Source organism: Mus caroli, chromosome 16, assembly GCF_900094665.2.
Source record: "Mus caroli chromosome 16, CAROLI_EIJ_v1.1, whole genome shotgun sequence".
NCBI lineage: Eukaryota > Metazoa > Chordata > Mammalia > Rodentia > Muridae > Mus > Mus caroli.
The window spans coordinates 61,327,581-61,344,743 of record NC_034585.1 but is presented as its reverse complement, the minus strand read 5'-3'; positions in this window follow the sequence as shown (position 1 = coordinate 61,344,743).

Below are 17,163 nucleotides of genomic sequence, written 5' to 3'. Positions count from 1 at the left end.
CTTCTCAATCAGGGAAAAAATAAAACAACTGAAATGTTGACTTCTAAGTTTTGTTTACATATCTACAATCAGACCTTTTTCTCTCCAAAAGTTGATTTGAGTAAGCACAGTTGGCAATTGTTTATTAAAAGTAATCCCTTCGCCATTTAATTTTGCCATGTTACAAACAACTCTAAAATGCAGTGGCTTAAAATAGCACAACAGGTTTTTTTCTATAAGAATCACTTGTCATGGAGCCTAGAACTTAGATAAACAATCCCGTGACTTTGCTCCAGCTTTTGTGGATTGTAGCTGCCTTCACGTCTGCATGACAGTTGGGTGGTGGGATGGCTAGGTTGATCTTGGTCCTCTGGGACAGTCTAGCACATATCTAGCCATTGGTTCAGCTGACATCTGAGAAAGAAAGTGCAAATAGACCATTCTGTAACAATGAAGCAATTTCACATATACTTGTTCCTATGCCAGTCAAAAGTAAGAGAGAAGAAAAAACACACATGCCCTCTTGGCCCCTGAGCTAAGAAACAGTACATCATTTTTGCAAAATTCTACTGGCTAATAGATATTTCAAGTCCATTTATGATTCTTTTTATGTTTGGTTGGTTGGTTGGTTTGGTTGTTTGTTTGTGACAGGGTCTCACTCTGTAGCCTTGGCTGGCCTGGAACTAGATACATAGACCAGAACTGCCTCAGATTCATAGATATCTACCTGATTCTGCTTCACAAATGCTGACGTTAGATGTGTGGGCTACAATCCATGACATTCCGTTTCAGTAGAGGAAGAAGGCTTGCATTTAGTTGGGGATTTCAGCAAGAAACTATAGCCATTTATAAAAGTTGCCATAGCCACTACAGGCAATTTAGAGTCTGTCCCTTTTTTAATTGAACTGAAGCTTGATCTAAGCACAAAGTATACATGAGCCCTCTAATTTACAGAATGACACTGACTGAAAGGGTTAAATTTTCTCAATTAATCAGTGTGAGGGATGACCAGATCAACAAGGCACACTTCTATGTGTACCTGTGGGTGCTTTTCCAAACATGATTAAATTCTGAGGACTATGACCTAAGGAACAGATTAATCCAGTTATGGATCCTTTTCTAAATAGACTATCAGAAATCTGGAAGGTGGTTTGCATCATCTACGGGGGTGTGTCTTTAAAGAGTATATTTCATCCAGGCTTCTTCCATTTTTCTACATCCTGTTTGACATGAGGAGCGTAGGTTGTCCCACATACTTCCACCTTGATAGTCTGCTCACCACAGTCCCAGAATCTTTGCAACCACGGACTAAGGACTGACATCTTGGAAAATGTGGAATGTAATAGATCCTACAGAATTTAAAGAGATGAATTCTCAAGTTCCTTGTTTACATCACACATGTGGACACAGTGACAATGAAACTGATGGGTTCTTATTTACTTTTGCCTCTGAGATCTTTTTCTCTATATTAACAAGCAAGTGGGAACACAAATATTAAAGCCAGTCTACTCAATTTCTGGGGGTCAAATTATTTATTATTAATAATATTTATAATTATTAATAATTATTATAATTATTATAATAATTATTAATAATATTATTGATAATATTTATAATTAATAATAATTATATAATAATATAATTAATAATAAATTGTTAATAATTTAATTAATATATTATAATAATATAATTAATAATAAATTGTTAATAATTTAATTAATATATTATAATAATATAATTAATAATAAATTGTTAATAATTTAATTAATATATTATAATAATATAATTAATAATAAATTAATAATAAATTATTAATTGAGCAATAAAAATTATTGCTCAATTGAAGTCCTCAATTTTTCGTTCATAACATTTCTAAGGCAGAGCTTACTGGTTCTACACTGACAAGCAAAATCCCTCTCCTTTGTTTGCCTTAAATTGGTAGGGGTGTTCACTGCATTAAAGAAAAAAGTTATATTCATTTTAAAATTCTCTGTGGAAGACCAGTCTAGTTAACCCACCCCTAACTTTAAGACAGTCATGTATTTTAAAGTCATCAATTTAGCCATGTATCTATAACATATCATCATAGTGTATATTTAATGATATAGAGAGTGTTGTTTCCCCCGGAAGTGGGGAAAATGTTTATTAATTGAATTCCTGGTCTCAACAGTGGAACACTGCCTGAACTTGTAGTGGAAGCCATGCCCATTGTTCTGCTTTCTGCAACATGGATGTTAATTAAAGTTGCTGAACAAGGCAGCAATGAATGTGCATAGTATCTTGTTGATGTGTATGTGAACTGTAGGTACATATGTATGCAAGCACACAGACATCATCATGGTACAAGTAGGAACTTGTACCACTCTCTTTCATCCATTTTTTCTCTTTTATAATCTGTATTTTCACTAATAGAGTTTCCTTATTTAAACCAGAAATAATTGAAAAATTTCCTGTCATCTCTTCATAGTTAATCCACATCTATGATAGCCAACCGAATAATAATAATACAGATACTAACTACCTGATGTCTCTACAATCCGAGATACCTCATCTCTCCTCACAATCACTGGCAAATATGTAGGTGACTGTGACTATGTTGTAGCATGCGACCCTGAAATCCGGCTCATCCTTTTGCTGTCTACTGCCTTCAACAGGGAACATCCTAAATCAAAATATTATATACTTCATTTATCTTCCTAAAATTAGACAGTAGCTCTTTGTGGTCTTCAATGTCAAATTTCAAAGCCATCTAAACATCCAAAGGAGTTTATGAGTCCCTCTGTATTCAGCTTATCAACTATTACCACAGTTCTAGAACACAATGCAAGAGCAATCTGGGACCATATTCCAAAAGTGGATAGAAAGGAAAAGGGAGGATATGAGTTGGCTCTGGTGTCTTTAAAGTGATCCTAGTTTCCCACAGAAACACACTACTATTACTACTACTACTACCACTACTACTACTACTACTATACTCTGAAAATAGAAGGGTGTCTCTCTTCTCTTGATCTAAGCTGAGAATCAGGCTCTTCAACAAAATTAGGTTCTGAATCTCATTCCAGCACTATGCTTTTTAAAATGGACTTAATAGCAGCTTAAAAAAAAGCTAATTCTGGCTCTTAGGCTCTTGTCTTTCACTTGACCCCTTGCTCCCCTTCTCTCCCCATTCCTTCCCCCCTCTCTCCTCATGGTCATGGCCAGCCCCCCCCCCCCCCCCTATTCTCTCCTTCCCTCTGTCTTTCTCTGCCTCAATAACATTCTTAATTCCCCTCCCCATGCCCTAAATAAATTCAAAAAAAAAAAAAAAAGCTAACTCTGAGAACAGTTCCACTGAAGTCAGAAGTATATTTTACCTTTTGACCTGGGTACTAAGGGCACCATTTTCTGCAGGAAGTTTTTTTTTTTTTTTTTTTTTTTAATTGTTGACTGATCTAAAAAGAGTAGTAAAATTCAGGATTCCTAGGGCCCTGGAACAGGAATTCTAAGTAGATTGGACTCTTTGAATGCAGTTGGTTCCTGTCAGACACTGCAATCAGAGGCGGCCAGTGAGACACAGTCCCCTGGAACCTAGAAGAGCACTGAGCAGCAGGCTTATTGGAAAATCATTACATTCGAACAGCACTGCCCCGGGTTTACATTGGATTCTGGCAATCAGCTTGGACCTGCTTCTTAGAACACTGTTGTTCCAGTTATCAACCCTGAATCGGCCCAGAGTAGTGCAGGAGACAAGTGATGGGAATGAATGAGGAGTGGGGAGGTGACTTTTGTGCCAAACAAATTCTCTTTACCCTTGGCAAAGAAACTGAACTTAGAATTATGGACAGTAAGACAGAGGAGTGAGAGCCCTGGGGCTCTGGGAAATATGCTACTTGAAGGGTTTTGAATTAAAACATGCCCCAAGAAACAAAATATTTCCTCTGGATGGGAAGAAATTTATATTCAGTATTCTGAGAATTGAAGAAAAAAACAGATAAACAAACAAAATTGGCATGCATTAAGAGTGTTTCTTTCTTTGAAACTAGAAGCAGCCCTTAGCCACAGACACTCTGTATATTGAGCAGATAACATAAAAACACTGGGGTGATTCTCTCAGAAAACGAAGAGAACCTTTAAACCTGGAAAATTCCATTAATGAAACCAATACAGGTTTGTAAAATACAATGAACTTTTATGGTTTAAGAAACTTGAAGTCCTGGGGAAATATTCCGGGCTAACCCCTCTGGCAGCATTTTAATTATAGTGAAGTCTCCCCTCCCCAGGCAATGACTCCAGCCTATTATGATATGAACAACAGTCTATTTACCACAATACATTAAGAAATCCAAATATCTGGAACAGGTCATATCTCATTTGCTATTGCTGATTAAAACAAAATAATAGAGGAAGATTAACTTTCCATCTTTTGGGGTTATCTTTAATCTCCATTATTCTTAAGTTCAATGTTGTTTGGGGTTGGAGCTAGTGTGTTAATACACTAGTAGATATAATTTCCTTAGCTGTAATCATTAGGTGAAACTAAGTCTGAGTACTGTTCTTTTAAGTATTTTTTGTAGCACTTACCCAAATGCCAAAACAGGACTTATTAAGTAACAATCCATTTGCCTTCTTAGGTTAATTTTAACAATTGATATAAATAATTCCAGCAACTTTTAGCTTTGTGGACTATAGAAATATGATTTAAAAGAATAGCAAGGGAGCCTGGATAGATAATGAATTCACCAGAACCTAAGGCTTCTGCATATGTGTCCACAGCCAGGGAAACAGGGAAGACCCTCTGTTCCTCTTTCACCAGATGCATGGATGTCAGCTCTTTTCGGTGCGTATTTAGAGACAATTTCTCATACACCTACTGGTACTGCACTAGTTCTACTTTTCATAGGAATCAAAATCCTGAAAAGACAAATTATGTATGCATAGAGGCAATGATGTTCCCTGAAGGGCATTTTCCTATTCTTTATCCGGTATATTTTTAAATGTCTCAAGAGATGGGGCTGGCTGTTCAACCAAGTTCAGGAACACACGCTCCTTCAACCCATTATCTATCATTGTGAGCACAATCCTGCTGTGTTCTTCTGCTGATAATATATCATCTCACAAGAGTGAGGATGACTTCAAACCACAGGAGCAGAGAGCAGAGAGATTTATTCATCGAACTCCATACATAACAATATATCCACTCCAATATCTCCTGGCTCAGATTATATATAATGCTCCCTACACACTTTGTAGATATAGAGCAACAATAGAAAAGCAACCAGATGCTTAAAAAGAATAATGTATGCATGGGTATAAAACGTGCATCCGATCTTTTCAAATTAATTTCTAAAACATAGCTTATAATGGGAAAGAAATTACTTTCTGCACATTAATAGAAACTAGACAGGATGTCTGTCCTGCTGAAGGACTCTCTCCCCTAAATGTCCTTATTCTTCCTTCATTATGCTATCTGTTTTCCCAGGATAGCAACATTAATTTGACATGGCTGAATTATGCTACCTACTGTTTCCAGTACAGCACTCTCAGCGCCTCAGGCTGGGTTCCCTGCTTTGGGGATAGGGACTCAAAAGACATTTCTAACTCCACTGTCATAGGTAGCAGAAGCAATTAAGCTACAAGTTGTTCAGCTGTGAGCAGTTAACTTCACACACCTAATAAATTATTTGATTATATAGAATATTTAGAACTTTGACATATTTTAGCAACTATACATGAAATCCCACAATTGACTCATTTTTCTTTTCTTGTTTGTTTGGTTCTGGGTATTTTTTTTTTTTTTTTGATTTACATGGCTCTTCTTGTTCCTTGCTTTGGGACACAGGGAGAACAAATTGGATAAATGCATGTAATCTCTACAAGTCAAATCATGATTCCATTGTCTCCCCCAAACACTACCGTTATCACTGTTTCAGTTGGAGATTTTGCTATGTTATCTCTGCATTTCTACAAAACAAGCAGCATTCTCTTGTTTTTGTCCCCTCTACTCAATTAAAAACAAATTGACATAAAATCCATCACAGACGCTAATGAACCCCAAATAGTCTGTAATTAATTTTAAATTCACGACTAGTTTCAAAAATTAGCTAACACTGCACATTGCAATGACCATGATCAGGCCCTTAATAACAAGTCCTATTGTGTGAAATGTGTGTGTCAGCAGAAACAGAAGTGAAAACCTTTGTGCCTTAAACATTTCCACCAGCAACAAAACCAACAAAGCAAAAGCCCGTCTGAATCTTTAAAATGCTCCAAACAACAATGTCTCACAGGGTCACAATTAAAAAGTCACTTCAAAACATTTCTTCTTCTTTTAAAAGGTTAAACCCATTGAAGGTATCAGAGAGCAAAAGTCTGTGTTTTTTTCTTCTCCATGCATCAAAAATGATGTACTAAACAATCTTAGGAGAATATCTAATGCATTATTAATGGCAAGCATAAAATAGTTGTTATATTTATTACGAATATTAATTTGAAAATAAAGAAGGTAGAGAAGTCTTTCTTTAAGACAGAAAGAAGAAATGGGGCATTTTTGTTGAGCAGTAAAACAGTTCTCTAATTTAGACTTCAACTTGGTTGAGTGATGAGGCTGTCTTATATGCCTTTATTACAAGAGCAGTGTACATGTGTATGGATTTGATGTAAGTCAAAAAACGTTTCCACACATTTCTGTAACACTAGACAATACATAAGGAAAGGGACAGATCCAGGCTGGGAAGATGGTTCAGCAGTTAAGTGTACTCGCTGCTTTTCTAGAGGATCAACACTCCATTTCCTGTGTGCATATGAAAGCCCACAATCAATTTTACCTCTGTTCCAGGGGATCCACTACTGTCTTCTGGACTTTGCAGTTACAGACATGCATGCAAAACACACATATACATAAAATTAACAACATAGTAATGACACTTTTTAAAATATTTTTATTAGGATTTTCCTCATTTACATTTCCAATGCTATCCCAAAAGTCCCCCATACCCTCCCCCCCACTCCCCTAAACACCTACTCCCACATTTTGGCCCTGGCGTTCCCCTGTACTGGGGCATATAAAGTTTGCAAGTCCAATGGGCCTCTCTTTCCAGTCATGGCTGACTAGGCCATCTTTTGATACATATGCAGCTAGAGTCAAGAGCTCCGGGGTACTGGTTAGTTCATAATGTTGTTCCACCTATAGGGTTGCAGATCCCTTTAGCTCCTTGGGTACTTTCTCTAGCTCCTCCATTGGGGGCCCTGTGATCCATCCAATAGCTGACTGTGAGCATCCACTTATGTGTTTGCTAGGCCCCTGCATAGTCTCACCGGAGGAGTCGAGTCTCAGCTTTTAAAGAAGTGCTCTAACAGCTAAATCCCTTCTTTTAGGGCCAAAAATCAATTCTTTTACAATTCTGACATATTGTATTCCCCCAATGCAACACAAACCCATAGTGAGAAGCTTATCCATTGTTCCTTACTGTTTGTTCTTAAGACACATCAACTTTGAATTCCAATAGGTGAAGTGGTGATGATGGTATCAATAGCAAATGTATTTGAGTCCATCCTAAGCATCATGCTGTCTGGTTTCAAGTCTCTTTGTCCACTAGTAGAAATCACTAAGTCTATTCAGAATTATCTTCCTGAACACATAGTTGGAATAGCTACTTTGGAAGGAAGGAAATAGCAGAGGCGTCTCCAGGACAGAATCAATGACTATAGGAGTAATCTTGCACTTCTTTCCTAATGATTTTGTTGAGGGCTACTTTTCTCTGAATCCACTTTTCCTTACATTCACAGGCAGCTCAATGACTCAATGCCAATCTTCAGTTTCTCACCATTTCTCATTAGTATTTGCTGCTTCCAGTCTTCTCATGAGAAAATAGCCCTTATTTCTTGAAACTCTTCATCCTGCATGTTCTCTCAATGAAAACTGTATGCAGCACTTGCTTCTTCCTTTGACAAATATCATTCCAAATTCTTAAGGCCTTCCCAACAAAGGGAGAACAGATGTGCCCCCCAAACTCCAGATTGCTTTACAATGCTTGATACCATACACAGATAATCTTATATAAGCTTAATATTTTCCTTTCCTTTATTTCCTTCTATAAGAAATCGTTCTGCTTATGAATGTTTTGCAGGCAGGCAATTATCCACACTAATGGAGGAGAGCTATGGGAGGGATCATTAAGAACAGTAGATAATGTACCCTGCCATTAATGCAGGTGTCAGCACAGAATTTGTCCTGAGACATCAGGGTATGGGATGTGTACTGTAGAAGAGGGGGGCTTGTGTTCCCCAAGTATTTAAGAGAGTTTCAGAGAAACGACACTGAGGAGGGCAGAGTGTGTAGTCCTAATGAGAAAGACAATGTTAAGAGAGGTGATCATTCATTACAATGAATGCTGAGATAATATGGAGTTTTCTTCTATGTGTAAACTCCTGCTTAGATGATGATACTAGATATCTTAAAGCCATATGCTTGATTTACACCATGAGCTATTTGTCACATTCCACTGGCCCTATTTTAAAGTGATAGACTCTACCATAGTCCACTGTCATCAGTCTCTCAAATGCAGTCAGTAAGAAAGTGGTATAACGTTTGGAGGCTGATTATGGAATGGATCCCTGGATATGGCAGTCTCTAGATGGTCCATCCTTTTGTCTCAGCTCCAAACTTGTCTCTGTAACTCCTTCCATGGGTGTTTTGTTCCCAATTCTATGAAGGGGCAAAGTGTCCACACTTTGGTCTTTGTTCTTCTTGAGTTTCATGTGTTTTGCACAGCCTCCAAACGCTGACACCATTGCATACACTAGCAAGATTGTGCTGATAGGACCCTGATATAGCTGTCTCTTGTGAGACTACGCCGGGGCCTAGCAAACACATAAGTGGATGCTCACAGTCAGCTATTGGATGGATCACAGGGCCCCCAATGGAGGAGCTAGAGAAAGTACCCAAGGAGCTAAAGGGATCTGNAACNCTATAGGTGGAACAACATTATGAACTAACCAGTANCCNGGANCTCTTGACTCTAGCTGCATATGTATCAAAAGATGGCCTAGTAGGCCATGACTGGAAAGAGAGGCCCATTGGACTTGCAAACTTTATATGCCCCAGTACAGGGGAACGCCAGGGCCAAAAAGCGGGACTGGGTGGGTAGGGAAGTGGGGGGAGGGAATGGGGGACTTTTGGGATAGCATTGGAAATGTAATTAAGGAACATACGTAATAAAAATATATAAAAATTAAATTAAATTAAATTAAATTAAAAAAAAGAAAGTGGTTTAACCCATGTTGGGCTGAGTTTGTTAGAACATTCAACAAACCCAACCCAGCATGTTGGATATGTGTGTAATTCCTCACACACCCAGCCTTGTTTATAGTCACTATTGTTTAATTTGTACATTAAAGTATATCCTAAATGTATAACCAACTAGCCTTTAAGCAATTCATTTTCCATAATGGTTTCAATGAAGTAGCTGGCTTAAATATATGAATATCTCTTTAATAGTTTAATACATGTAAGTAAAAAGCTACTACATAGCCCCTTGCCCTAATAAAGTAAACATGCATGTGAGATTCTATGTGCGTATAGACTCCATGTTGTAAATCATAGTAAGCAGTTCAGTATCCCACACATAAAATAGGATAAAAATCACCAACCAAAGAAAGAGAATAGAACTACATGAATGGGGGAAGAGCAAGAGTAGTCATTTTTACGGTGACTTAAGATGATAATGATGGAAATTCCCTAGGTATCTAAAATAACTCTTTTTTTTTTATCAGCATTAGCTTCAAAACAGAAAAGGAGAGGTGGATGCTTATCTCTCAATTTGTAACCTTCTTCCCCATAGCTTTGTGATAAGACATTCTTTGGGCAGTAAGACTCTAGGATCTCAGCCAATGTATTTTCCAATCACTGATACCCTGATAGATAGGAAGTGATAAAATGGCAGGGAAGAAATCATTTTTCATAATTCTATAGAGTCCAATCTAGCCTCAAACTTGTTTTGCTTGAAGCCTGACAAGGCTACAAAGCTCACTTCATGTGGATTCTATTGCCTTGCAGTGGACTCACGTCACATATTTCTGTGGTTTATTAGTCTCTGGGGTATTTCTGCTTTACTCATAAAGTCTAGTAGAACAGAGTGTAGCCCCTAAGTATACTCACTGAGGAGATATAAATATCAAGCAACATAATACAAATTCAAGCTTGCTTTTCAATATTTCAATATTGACTTCTTTTAAATAAGCATCCCAGTTATTTTTTCTCAGCTAGTTGAGAAAACTCTAAAATATTTGCTTAGATAATCAGGATATAAATTTCAAGTTGGTTAGTATGTCAAAAATTATGAATGACACAACATGTCTTTGCAAAAAGACTGGTAAATGTCTAAACAAACAAAAAAACCCAAAAACAGACAAGTGTTAAAGTGTCACAAAATAGCGTTTTCTTCAGAGAAGATCAATATTATACCTAACTATTCAAAATTAATATAACTAGTCATTTTAATTTGCTTCATTTTGGAGGTCAATAGGCATTATGTTTCATTTTTATAAAATATTCCCATGTTAATGACTCTAAGATCTATGGTTTCAGGGATTGTCCTTAGGCACGGGAAGCTAAGGTTGAAAGCAGTTAAGGGTGCTTAAATTCCTTTACAAGCCTATTATAAGCCAATATTCAATCAAAACGATTATTGCTAGCCATTAAAAAATCCACTAAGTATCAAGGGTAATAACTCTTGCATGTTATTACTTGAAATTCCTACAAAAGCAAAAGGCTTTTGTGTAGCTGTTTGCAAGGACTGCTTAATTTATTTGACATCTTTGGGAAAGAAAAAAAAATCTGCTGTTCAACCAGAAAAAAAAAAAAGAGTAGTTTTTGTCCCCATTATCTCTGAACAAGAAGTGTTAAGGAGCTTCAGGCTAGAATTAACATGAGCTAGGCTATTACAGTTGTAAGAGCATTTAGGCAGCCTTCCCTCCTGACTTCAGGGTGATAATATATACAGCCCCGTGTAATCTGTCTCCTTAGCTGCTTTTTCTGCCTCTCTCCTCCCCCATTCCCCTTCTTTACTAATATCCATGCCTTATTGTAAATCATTATATGTAAACAGCAGTATTTTTCTACTTAAGTGACATCATTGGTTAGAGTCTTACCTTTGGCAAAGTCATAAAAAAAAAAAATCACTCTTTATATGGAACCATTTTTAAGAAATCAGAACACGGCATTCAAACCTAAGAATGCTTCATGATTTGTGCCCAAAAAAGCAAGCTGGCTGACACTCTTTACACTAACAAAGGTGTTTTCACATGTTGTTAATGTGCATAGATAAGGAATGTAAATATAATTTAGATCTTGGTTCATCGGTGAGGTCATTGTTAGGCAGTGTTAGTCAGAGGTGAAAAGTCTATCTGATAATTCAGAAATTCAGTTCATAATATCTCCCCACTATTAAATGTAATCTAGGGAACATTGTTTTCTTTTTGACAATATTTTATGCTTTGAAATTTCCATGCATTTATGCAATGCATGTTGATCATAACCTATCTATAAGTATCTTTCCTTAACTTCCCCAGTTGCCCCTATCCTGCTTCTTCCCAGAAGTAGGCCCTATTTTGTTTTGTGTTTGTGTTTGTGTTTTTACTTTCTGTTAACCCTAATCCCTAAATCTAGTTACTTCTGTCCATATGCATATAAATGTGTAGTTGTCCACTAGAACATGTGCAACCTACAAGTGGCCACACCCTCAAAGTGAGAGACCTTACTTCCCTCTGTAACCACCAACTGCCATTAGCTCTTCAGATCTTGTGCAAGTCGGGTTTTTTCCTATTTATAGTCATTGTATTTCTTTTTCTTTTTCTTTTTCTTTTTTTTAATTGGATATTTTCTTTATTTACATTTCAAATGTTATCCCCTTTCCTGGTTTCCCCTCTGCAAATCCCCTATCCCACTCCCTTCCCCCTGCTTCTATGAGGGTTCTCCCCACCTACCCACTCACTACCACCTCACCACCCTGGCATTCCCCTACACTGGGGAATCCAGCCATCACAGGACCAAGGGCCTCTCCTCTCACTGATGCCTGACAAGGCCATCCTCTGCTACATCAGCTAGAGCCGTGGATCTCTCCATGTGTACTCTTTGGTTGGTGGTTTAGTCCCTGTGAGCTCTGGGGAATCTGGTTGGCTGATATAGTTGTTCTTCCTGTGAGGTTGCAAACCCTTTCAGCTCCTTCAGTCCTTTCTCTAACTCCTCCATTGTGGTACCCATGCTCAGTCCAATGGTTGGCTGTGAGCATCGGCCTCTGTATTTATCAAGCTCTAGCAGAGCCTCTCAGGAGTCTTAAGCAGAAAAACACAAGGCAGTGAGTTGATGTATGCAATAGACATGGCGTGTCCAGAAGTCGCCATTTCATAGCTCTGCTCCCCATCAACCATCTCTCATATTCTTTCTTCACACTGTTCTTCTATGCACAGTTGAGCATGCAGTGTTTTTAATGCTCAGTGCTTGACTGGTTATGGGTCTCTGTATTAACTACTACACACTACAAAAACAAGACCATGGATGCCTTTTGACTTCTAGCAGCCTCCATATCTCCTTCGGGAAGTATGTAATGTAGTAAGCAGGATGAAAGTAATCTGCTTTGAGATTGATTTCTCTATGTCCTTCATCCAAAGTGAATTGCATTTTCAGCAATAGGATCTTACCTGCCCAGCTATGATGACCAACCAAATGCAGGGTCAAAAGTCTGTGCTATTTGGGTGCTAAGCACATTTTAACCTTAAAACCTAAAAGGCAGGGTTTGTGTGAGGGTGTTTTGTTCTTAAGCTTCCCTAGGTTTTCAATATATTTTCCTCAAATTGGTATTTATCCCCTTGAGATTAAAACTGCAATGCATTCAAGTTAGCCAGGTCAGACATGATATGGGTTCTTTATCCAGCCTTGCTTTTCCCTCACTTGACCACTTCTTTGTTAGTAGAGTGTGTTCTCTAATGTATCCCCTAACATTACTGATGCCATAATGAGGTCCATAGCCTGATCACCCCATTTATATCAGAAAAGGTCCTGCACACTGCAGATAGAGCCAAAGCATAGAAAGTTGGAGAAGACAAAGTAACAGCAAAGATGAAAGAGAGAAGACACACCTTTCTATCCCTGTCAATGCTGACAGTGCTAATGAGGCATTCTAAAAACCAAGGTAGATACATTTTGGTGAGTAGTGTGTTGAAAAGACATTTGTGTATTGAAAACACATTATTATTGGTGTTGTTAATTTTATGTTGTATATGAGTGTGTGGTGGTTTGAATATGCTTGGCTCAGGTAATGGCACTATTAAGAGGTGACCATGTTGGAGGAAGTGTATCACTGTGGGAGTGGGCAATGACACCTTCCTCTTAGTTGTATTCATGCTAGAAATGGAATCCAGATCCTCTGGAAGAGCCTCCAGTGCACTTACCTACTGAGCCATCTCTCCATTCTGGGTGTATACCTTCTCATGTATCTTATAGTGTTATAGGAATGCATGGAAAGTTGTTTTGACTTACATAAAAATCATACACACATACACTGCTCTTATAATAAAGGTGTATAAAACAGCCTCACACCTCAAACAAGTCAAAGTCTAAAGAGTCTGAGCAGTAAACAGATTGTGAAATGTGATGTGATTAAGTGATAGATTTTATACATGAGCAGAGTCCTCCCTGAACACAGACAAGGAAGTAGTAACTCTCTATGAAGACATCAGGATTGGCTTATGACAAGCAGCATATAAACTATGTTAAAAAGAAAAGAAAGGCCTGTCTTTCTTAAAGCTAGACTAGGTCCAGGAGGGACACACAATTTACACAATTGTTTTTTAAAAATAGCTCTATTTTGACTCTCCACGAGACCTTAGGACCACAGGTGAGTGGAACACAACTTCTGTTCCAATCCAATCACTCGGGACCTGAGACAGCATCAGGGAAGCAGAAAACCTGGCCTGACCAGGGTCCAAATCCCTTCCAGTTGGCTCCAGCACAGGGTCACCTGGGCACAGAGTCTGCGGACACCCACAATGTCCCTAGAGGACAGTTTCTGAGGCAGACCTCATTTCGGGCTCCAGTCAACCAGGCACATTCCCTGATAGAGGAGAGGTGTCCACCCTGCCCGGGAGGGCTTTGCCAAAGCACATGGGGAGCCATCTTGGTTCCTGGATCCCTCTGAGAGTAGTCTGCACAGGTGAGAGTGTGGACTACAGAAGATAACAGCTTCTATAACAGGTCCTGTTTCAGGCCTTCATCTTCTGCTAGGAGGCAGGTCCGAACACCAGATATCTGTGCACCTTCCCTGTAAGAGGAAAGCTTGCCTGCAGGGAGTGCTCTGACCACTGAAACTCAGAGGAGAGAGCTAGTCTCCTAGGTCTGCTGATAGAGGCTAACAGAATCAAGAGAGGAACAATCTCTAACCAGACACAACTATAACTACTAACTCCAGAGATTACCAGATGGCGAAAGGCAAATGTAAGAATTTTACTAACAGCAACTAAGACCACGCACCCATCATCAGCACTCTCACCTCACCCAGTACTGGGCACCCCAACACACCGAAAAGCTAGACCCAGATTTAAAAGCATATCTCATGATGACGGTAGAGGACATCAAGAAGGACTTTAATAACTCACTTAAAGAAATACAGGAAAACACTGTTAAACAGTTTCAAGTCCTTAAAGAAAACAGGAAAACACATCCAAACAAGTGATGGAAATGAACAAAACAAAACTAGACCTAAAAAGGGAAGTAGACACAATAAAGAAATCCCAAAGTGAGGCAACACTGGTGATAGAAAACCTAGGAAAGAAATCTGGAACCATAAAGAACAGAATACAAGAGATGGAAGAGAGAATCTCAGGTGCAGAAGATTCCATAGAGAACATGGGCACAACAATCAAAGAAAATACAAAATGCAAAAAGATCGTAAGTCAAAACATCCAGGAAATCCAGGACACAATGAGAAGACCAAACCTACGGATAATAGGAGTAGATGAGAATGAAGATTTTCAACTTATAGGGCCAGCAATTATCGACAAAATTATAGAAGAAAACTTCCCAAACCTAAAGAAACAGCTGCCCATGAACATACAAGAAGCCTATAGAACTCCAAAAAGACGGGACCAGAAGAGAAATTCCTCCTGACACATAATAATGAGAACAACAAATGCACTAAATAAAGATAGAATATTAAAAGGAGTAAGGGAAAAAGGTCAAGTAACATATAAAGGCAGGCCTACCAGAATTATACCAGACTTTTCATGAGACTATGAAAGCCAGAAGATCCTGGACAGATGTTATACAGACACTAATAGAACACAAATGCCAGCCCAGGTTACTATACCAAGCCAAACTTTCAATTATCATAGATGGCGAAAACAAAGTATTCCACACCACAAAACCAAATTCACACATTATCTTTCCACGAAACCAGCCCTTCAAGGGATAATAACAGGGAAAAAACAAAAAAACAAAAAACAAAAAACAATACAAGGAAGGAAACCACACTCTAGAAAAAGCAAGAAAGTAATCCTTCAACAAACCTAAAAGAAGACAGCCACAAGAACAGAATGCCAACTCTAAAAACAAAAATAATAGGAAGCAACAATTACTTTTCCTTAATATCTCTTAATATCAATGGACTCAATTCCCCCAATAAAAAGACATAGACTAACAGACTGGCTACACAAACAGGACCCAACATTTTGCTGCTAACAGGAAACCCATCTCAGGGAAAAGGACAGACATTACCTCAGAATGAAAGGCTGGAAAACAATTTTCCAAGCAAATGGTCTGAAGAAACAAGCTGGAGTAGCCATTCTAATATCTAATAAAATCTACTTCCAACCCAAAGTTATCAAAAAAGACAAGGAGGAACACTTCATACTCATCAAAGGTAAAATCTTCCAAGAGGAACNCTCAATTCTGAATATCTATGCTCCAAATGCAAGGGCAGCCACATTTATTAAGGAAACTTTAGTAAAGCTCAAAGCACACATTGCACCTCACACAATAATAGTGGGAGACTTCAACACACCACTTTCACCAATGGACAGATCATGGAAACAGAAACTAAACAGGAACACAATGAAATTAATAAGTTATGAAACAAATGGATTTAACAGATATCTACAGAACATTTTATCCTAAAACAAAAGGATATACCTTATTTTCAGCACCTCATGGTACCTTCTCCAAAATTAACCATTAATTGGTCTCAAAACAGGCCTCAACAGATACAAAAATATTGAAATTGTCCCATGCATTCTATCAAATCACCATGGACTGAGGCTGATCTTCAATAACAACATAAATAATAGAATGCCAACATTCACGTGGAAAGTGACCAACACTCTTCTCAATGATACCTTGGTCAAGGAAGGAATAAAGAAAGAAATTAAAGACTTTTTAGATTTTAATGAAAATGAAGCCACAACATACCCAAACTTATGAGACACAATGAAAGCATTTCTAAGAGGAAAACTCATATCTCTGAGTGCCTCCAAATAGAAACTAGAGAGAGCACACACTAGCAGCTTGACAACACACCTAAAAGCCCTAGAACAAAAGGAAGCAAATTCACCCAAGAGCAGTAGATGGCAGGAAATAATCAAACTCAGGGATGAAATCAAACAAGTGGACACAAGAAGAACTATTCAAAGAATCAACCAAAGGAAGAGCTGATTCTTTGAGAAAATCAACAAGATAGATAAACCCTTAGCCAGACTCACTAGTGGGCACAAGAACAGCATCCTAATTAACAAAAACAGGAATGAAAAGGAAGACATAACAACATATCCTGAAGAAATCCAAAACACTATTAGATCCTTCTACAAAAGGCTATACTCAACAAAACTGGAAAACCTGGATAAAATGCACAAATTTCTAGACAGATACCAGGTACCAAAGTTAAATCAGGATCAGGTTAATGGTCTAAACAGTCCTATATCCCCTAAAGAAATATAAGAAGTCATTAACAGACTCCCAACCAAAAAAAGCCCAGGACCAAATAGGTTTAGTGCAGAGTTCTATCAGACCTTCAAAGAAGATCTAATCCCAGTTCTTCACAAACTATTCCACAAAATAGAAGCAGAAGGTACTCTATCCAATTCATTCTATGAAGCCACAATTACTCTGATACCTAAACCACAGAAAGATCCAACCAAGATAGAGAACTTCAGACCAATTTC